The sequence below is a fragment of the Hemitrygon akajei genome, chromosome 14 (genome assembly GCF_048418815.1).
Source record: "Hemitrygon akajei chromosome 14, sHemAka1.3, whole genome shotgun sequence".
Classification (NCBI taxonomy): Eukaryota; Metazoa; Chordata; class Chondrichthyes; order Myliobatiformes; family Dasyatidae; genus Hemitrygon; species Hemitrygon akajei.
Genome location: NC_133137.1, coordinates 3,359,011 through 3,366,349, shown reverse-complemented (window position 1 = coordinate 3,366,349; position 7,339 = coordinate 3,359,011). Strand labels below are relative to the sequence as shown.

Genomic DNA, 7,339 nt, shown 5'->3' with positions numbered 1-7,339 from the left:
CCCATATAACCCTTAAAAAAAGTACTAAACCCACACTACCCCGTAACCCTCCATTTTTCTTTCATCCATGTGCCTATCCAAGAGGCTCTTAAATACCCCTAATGGTTTAGCCTCCACCACCATCCCTGGCAAGTCATTCCAGGCACTCACAACCCTCTGTGTTTTTTAAAAAAAACAAACAAACCTACCCCAATGTCTCCTCTAAACTTCCCTCCCTTAATTTTGTACATATGCCCTCTGGTGTTTGCTATTGGTGCCCTGGGAAACAGGTACTGACTATCCACCCTATCTATGCCTCTCATAATCTTGTAGACCTCTATCAAGTCCCCTCTCATTCTTCTACGCTCCAAAGAGAAAAGTCCCAGCTCTGCTAGCCTTGCTTCATATGGCTTTTTCTCCAATCCAGGCAACATCCTGGTAAATCTCCTCTGCACCCTCTCCATAGCTTCCTCATCCTTCCTATAATGAGATGACCAGAATTGAACACAATACTCCCAAGTGCGGTCTCATCAGAAATTTGTAGAGTTGCAACATGACCTCTCTACTCTTGAACTCGATCCCCCTGTTAATGAAGCCTAACATCCCATAGGCCTTCTTAACTACCCTATCAACCTGTGCAGCGACCTTGAGGGATGTATGGATTTGAACCCCAAGGTCTGTTTGTTCATCCACACTCTTAAGTAACTGACCATTAATCCTGTATTCAGTCTTCTGGTTTGTCCTTCCAAAATGCATCACCTCACACTTGTCCAGATTGAACTCCATCTGCCATTTTTCTGCCAACTCTGCAGCCTGTCTATATCCTCTTGTAACCTTCGACCCCCTATAGCTCCATCCACAACTCCTCCAATCTTCGTGCCATCCGCAAACTTATACATTCAGGTCATTTATAAAAATCACAAATAGCAGGGGTCCCGGGACAGATCCCTGCAGCACTCCACTAGTTACTGACCTCCAGGCAGAATACTTTCCTTCCACAACTATCCTCTGCTTTCTTCCTTTAAGCTAATTTTTTATCCAAACAGCCAAGGTTCCACTTATCCCATGCCTCATGACTTTCTGGATGAGTCTCTCATGCTAAAGTCCATGTAGAACACATCCACTGCCCTACCCTCATCAATTTCTTTTGTTACCTCTTCAAAAAACTCAATCAGGCTCGTGAGGCACGATCTTCCCTTCATAAAGCCATGTTGACTATCCATGAGTAGACTGGACTTCTCCAAATGCTCACTGATCCTATCCTTAAGAATCCTTTCCAGTAGTTTGCATACCACTGACTTAAGACTCACCGGTCTATAGTTCCCAGGTTTCTCCCTATTACCTTTTTTAAACAAGGGAACTACATTTGCCATTCTCCAGTCCTCCAGCACTTCCCCTGCAGCCAAAGAGGATTCAAAGATCATGGCTAATTCTCCTGCGATCTCTTCTCTCAATTCCCACAACAACCTGGGGTGTATTTTATCCAACCCTGGGGATTTATCAATCTTAATGTTTTTAAGAAGATCCAGCACTACTTCTTCACTAATCTCCACATTGTCCAGTACACAGGCCCGCTCTACTTCGACCTTATCCTGATCAAGATCCTTTTCACTTGTGAATACTGATGCAAAGTATTCATTTAGGACCTCCCCAATCTCCTCCGCCTCCAGGCACATGTTGCCCTCTTTATCCTCTAAACGTCCCACCTTCATTCTCGTCATCCTCCTATTCTTCACATACGCATAGAATGCTTTGGGGTTCTCCTTAATCCTACATGCTAAGGCCTTCTCATGCCCCCTTCGAGTTCGCCTAAGTCCTTTCTTTAGCTCCTTCCTGGCTACCCTATATTTCTCATAAGCCCCTCCTACTTCCTGCTTCTTATATCTAACATATGCTTCCTTTTTCCTCTTGACGAGTTGCCTCACATGTTTCGTCAGCCATGGTTCCCTTTTCCTACCATTTTTTCCTTGCCTTAGTGAGACAAACCTATCCTGAACCCAGCTCAAGTGGTCCCTAAACTCCCACATTACTTCTGTGCTTTCCCCTTTGAACATCTGTTTCCAATTTACTCTCACTAGTTCCTGCCTCATCCCTTCAAAGTTAGCCCTTCCCCAGTTATGCACTTTACCATTTCGTCTGATTTTATCCCTTTCCATGGCTCTGCTGAAGCTAAGGGAGTTGTGGTTTATAACTTTTTTTGAGGAAAGTGAAGTCATCAGCCCTCAGTTACTTTGGGTGGGTGGGCAATGTTTACAAACTTTAAAAAGTTCTTCTAATTGTATTTGCATGGACAACATAACTGAACATATGTAAAGCACATTTACACACCCACCCTGCCCTTCTCAATACAATACAGTACTGATCCTTTGTTGGCCTTTCACCATGTTCCATCAGTGCTTGGAATGAAACATCAGCCACTGGTGTGCCTGAGAGGGTAAGTGAACAAGCTGACAAATCTTTCTTGGTACTAAACTATTCCAGGGTGTGGCCCACTATAGTTCATCAAGGATATACAAATGTTGTTTCTGGTTTGCTTTCCCCTGATTCATGATGGTCTTTTTGATGTCACTTGGTTCTGGAAAGGAGAGTGATTCAAATGCTTTTGATAATAAAACTAATGGACATACTATGAAATGACTGCCAGTTTTTATCATTGTCAGGAAGTCAAGTGAACAGTTGGAAATTGTGAATTCATCTTTCCTTCACCCCTTAAAAGCAAGATTTTCATGAATATTGCTATCTGGGACATTAGTTAAGATGATGAAAAAGGAACTTGTAGTTTGGGGAACAGATGTGAATCCAAGTCATTTGTTGCCCGAGAGCAAAACATAAGAGAGAAAGGCAATTTTTCAAAACCAGATTAAGCAGGGCTAATAAGGTATTAACTGTAACATTGATGCAATTACCATGTGTTAAAGGGTAAGAAATAATATGGAGGAATGTATGGTTGGAAAGTGTACTGGAAGGAAGTCCTGGGGTATCAGAACTAGACTGGAGTCCCATCTCTACTGAGGTAAAATGTTCTCATGGAGAGCTTGGAGGGCGGGGTTGTGGGCTTAAGGTCTGACTCAGTGGGGTAGGAGAATATGCTCTAGGGTGTAGGAATGAAAGAGAGAATACGTAACTATACTCATTTGCTTCTACCGTGCCCCAACTACCCATAATATATGCACAACTCAAAATACATTATAAACAGACAGAAAATAGGTGCATGGCTTCTACAAAAACCTTACATTGTTTAAATTTTATTTATCTTTTCCAATTGTTTTCATTCACTCTTTTCTCAGTTATTTCAGTTTAGTCTAGTTGAGAGTTGGACCCAGGGATTGAGCCACGGGGTGATTTTTTTGTTGACCACTTAAATATGTTACTTTCTTTATTACACTATTAGAACTCTTTAAATGCTCTAATTATGTTCAGTTGCGCTAAATAATAACATAGAAAACCTACAGCACAATATAGGCCCTTCAGTCCACAAAGCTGTGCCAAACATGTCCTTGCCTTAGAAACTACCTAGGCTTACCCATAGCCATCTATTTTTCTAAGGTCCATGTACTTATCCAGGAGTCTCTTAGAAGACCCCATCGTTTTCGCCTCTACTGCCGGCAGCCCATTCCACGCACTCACCACTCTCTGCTTAAAAAACTTACCCCTGGCATTTCCTCCGTACCTACTTCCAAGCACCTTAAAACTATGCTCTCTCGTGCTAGCCATTTCAGCCCTACGGAAAAAGCCTCAGACTATCCACTCAATCAATGCCTCTCATCATCTTGTACACCTCTATCAGGTCACCTCTCATCCTCCATCACTCCAAGGAGAAAAGGCCCAGTTCACTCAACCTATTCTCATAAGGCATGCTTCCTAATCCAGTCAACATCCTTGTAAATCTCCTCTGCACCCTTTCTATGGTTTCCACATCCTTCCAGTAGTGAGGCGACCAGAATTGAGCACAGTATTCCAAGTCCTATATAGCTGCAACATTACCTCTCGGCACTTAAACTCAATCCCACGATTGATGAATGCCAATCCACTGTATGTCGCCTTAACCACAGAGTCAACCTGCGCAGCAGCTTTGAGTGTCCTATGGACTTGGACCCCAAGTTCTCTCTGATCCTCCACAATGTCAAGAGTCTTACCATTAATACTATATTCTGCCATCATATTTGACCTACCAAAATGAACCACCTCACACTTATCTGGGTTGAACTCCATCTGCCACTTCTCAGCCCAGTTTTGCATCCTATCAATGTCCTGTAACCTCTGACAGCCCTCCATACCCCGAACCTTTGCGTCATCAGCAAATTTACTAACCCATCCCTCCACTTCCTCATCCAGGTCATTTATAAAAATCACAAAGAGTAGGGGTCCCAGAACAGATCCCTGAGGCAGACCACTGGTCACCGACCTCTATGCAGAATTTGACCCGTCTACAACCACTCTTTGCTTTCTGTGGGCATCCCGTTCTGTATCCACAAAGTAATGTCCCCTTGGATCTCATGCCTCCTTACTTTCTCAACAAACCTTGCATGAGGTACCTTATCAAATGCCTTGCTGAAATCCATATACACTACATCTACGGCTCTACCTTCATCAACGTCTTTAGTCACATCCTCAAAAAATTCAATCGAGCTTGTAAGGCACAACCTGCCCTTGACAAAGCCATGCTGACTATTCCTAATCATATTATGCCTCTTCAAATGTTCATAAATCCTGCCTCTATGGAATATTAATTTCTCTAGTTTTAGTTTTGTTTTTTTATTGCTACACGTTTGTTCGGCTGTGCTGGTTTTGTAATAAAGGATCAAATGTACCTTTTTCAACTTTGGAACTTTGTTATTGTGGAAAGCATGTCATAGAGTGCCAACCCTTTGGTTTGTTTTCAAGTAGCTGCTACATTTTGTCCAAAAAGAAAAGTTATACCAAACGAACGCCGGTCCATGGCAAATGATTGCTTGAACCTGTTAGCAAAATTGGAATCATAACTCCAACAACTTGCAGCAGGTAAATTACCTTTTGTTGATAATGTTATGGTTTGAATACAGTTTTGAATGGTCAATGCCGCCTGTCCATTGGGGACCATTGTGCGAACGTGTTTGCCGAAGGGTTCATTGCTTTGTTTTATTAAAGTGCTGAAATACTCCAGTTGCCGATGCTTGAATTGAAGATTGTTTGGTCTGGTTTAAAAACTGTGGATGTACAGACAGTTTGACTGTTTATTGAATGGAATATCACTGGTACTTCAGGCAAACAAAGAGTTAATTAAGGGCAACAAGATTGCACATTTAAGGCATTTTCCTTATCTTAAGGACTTGACTAATCTCTGTGAAGTTGTTGCTAAGCAACATCACATGCTGTTGTCACTACTTGCCAAGGTTGAGCAAGACATACAGAAACAGTATTTTTTTATACTGTGTAATAATATAGATATGAAACAATGGTTGACCCAAACATGTACCATTGAAGGTCATGTTGCTACAAGTGAAAATGTTTCTCAAATTTCAAGGCTTTTTTTTTGGACTACACATGTAGCAGAGGACCCACAGGATGACGTCAAACTAAGCACCAGTGTGTCAAATGTCAGCACTCTAAACTGCACTAATTGCATGACAAGAGTTATTGAAGGACAAAGATGCTCTGGTAGAGGAAAAGCTATGGAAAAGGAAGGAGCAGCTTAAGTTGCAGGAAAAAAATTCCACAGTCAACGTGGCCAAAGTTAATGTGCTGAGGGCTTCAAATGAGGCGAGTGCTAAAGTGCTCCAGCTGGACAGTCCTATGGTGTGAGTTCCTATATTGATGAGGCACGAAGGAAAACCAACACAGTCAATGTCAATGTTGATTCATTTGTTTGTGTCTGAAACATAATCAAGACCCCCAAGAGGTGGCTCAGCTTAAAGGGTTCATGGGTACATTCACTTAGAGCATGGAAGCATCCTTGCCTCACATGATAGATGTCAGAATAGTGTTATTAATATTATGAAGAAGCAAAATGAAATAACAACCTTATTGGCACAACAATGCATTTCATCTTTGCCTAAAAGAGAGATTCAGGTCTTCGATGATGATCCATTGCAGTATCATGCATTCGTGAGGGCTTTTGAGAATAGTGATGAAGGAAAGACTGGCAGTTATGGTGACTGCCTCTATTTCCTTGAACAGTACACCTAAAGAACTTAACAGAAGTTGCCAACATATTGACCCTAAGAGAGGATATCTAAAGACAAAGGCTTTATTACAGGAACATCTTGGTAATGAACATAAAAATTGTGTATTTCTACAGGCTCTTCCTTGGGTGCCTTTCAAATCTGAAGATGCAAAAGCTCTTCAAAATTACAGTCTTTTTCTTAGAGGCTGTTGCAATGCCATGGAAGAAGTGTAGTAGATGCATGATTGTCCATTGTTATAAAGAAATTGCCTTGAAATCTTAGGGATAAATGAAGAACAGTGGCCTGAACTGCAAAAAGGGTATAACCATAAGATTAATTTCGCTGACATTATTGATTTTATTGAAAGGCAAGTAAAGATTGCTATACAAAGTACACTGCAGATGCTGTGGTCAAATCAACACGTACAAACAAGCTGGATGAACTCAGCAGGTTGGGCAGCATCCGTTGAAACAAGCTCGTTTCAACGGATGCTGCCCAACCTGCTGAGTTCATCCAGCTTGTTTGTAAGATTGCTACACACCCAGTGTTTGCGTATATACAGGATGCCACTTTACCTGCAATAAGCAAGGGTGTAAACAAAACTAAGTCACAACTTCATTCTGAGGCTAAAGGAATCAGCATTGCCCCAGTACCATGTAAATCTAAAACTGAACCTGGAACTAATGGAAGGGTTTGTTTGTTTGTTCTGCGAGGGTGAGCATACATTGGAATTGTACCCTTAACTGGAAAAAAGGACTCATAGTGAGAAGATTGCCTTCCTAAAATGAAAATGGTGTCTGCTTTAGCTGTTTATGTACAGGACACATCAACAAGGATTCCAGGAAGCATCTTTTATGCAAGGTCTGCAGTGACAAGCATCCTAGCATACCTCATATTCACAAAGAGGGTGCAGAATCAAAACAAGTCGTGAAAGAATTAGACACAGCAGTGAGTGGTGCCCTGGCGTCTTAATAGCCTTAGAAAGGCTGGTGATATTGATTGTAAACTTCCCATAATCAGAACCAGGTTTAATATCACTGGCATGTGTTGTGAAATTTGTTGATATGTGGCAGGAGTACATTACAATTCATAGTTTTTGTTATTATGTATTGCAGTAACTGTGTGTGTGTGTGTATATATATAAAAATAAAAAATAAGTAGTGGGGGAAAAAAGAGTTAGTGTTGATGGTATCAATGAGAAGAGGGAATGCCATGGG

At 41.5% G+C, this 7,339-nt stretch overlaps 2 protein-coding genes across 2 annotated transcripts in view; one reads left to right on the top strand and one right to left on the bottom strand.

The window, feature by feature from the left end:
• The window catches only part of LOC140738228 (uncharacterized), a 74,312-nt gene that overhangs the window by 1,193 nt on the left and 65,780 nt on the right, over positions 1-7,339 (bottom strand). The gene's annotated exons all lie outside the window — the stretch shown is intronic.
• Positions 1-7,339, top strand: part of ccdc117 (coiled-coil domain containing 117) — a 79,173-nt gene that overhangs the window by 50,411 nt on the left and 21,423 nt on the right. The gene's annotated exons all lie outside the window — the stretch shown is intronic.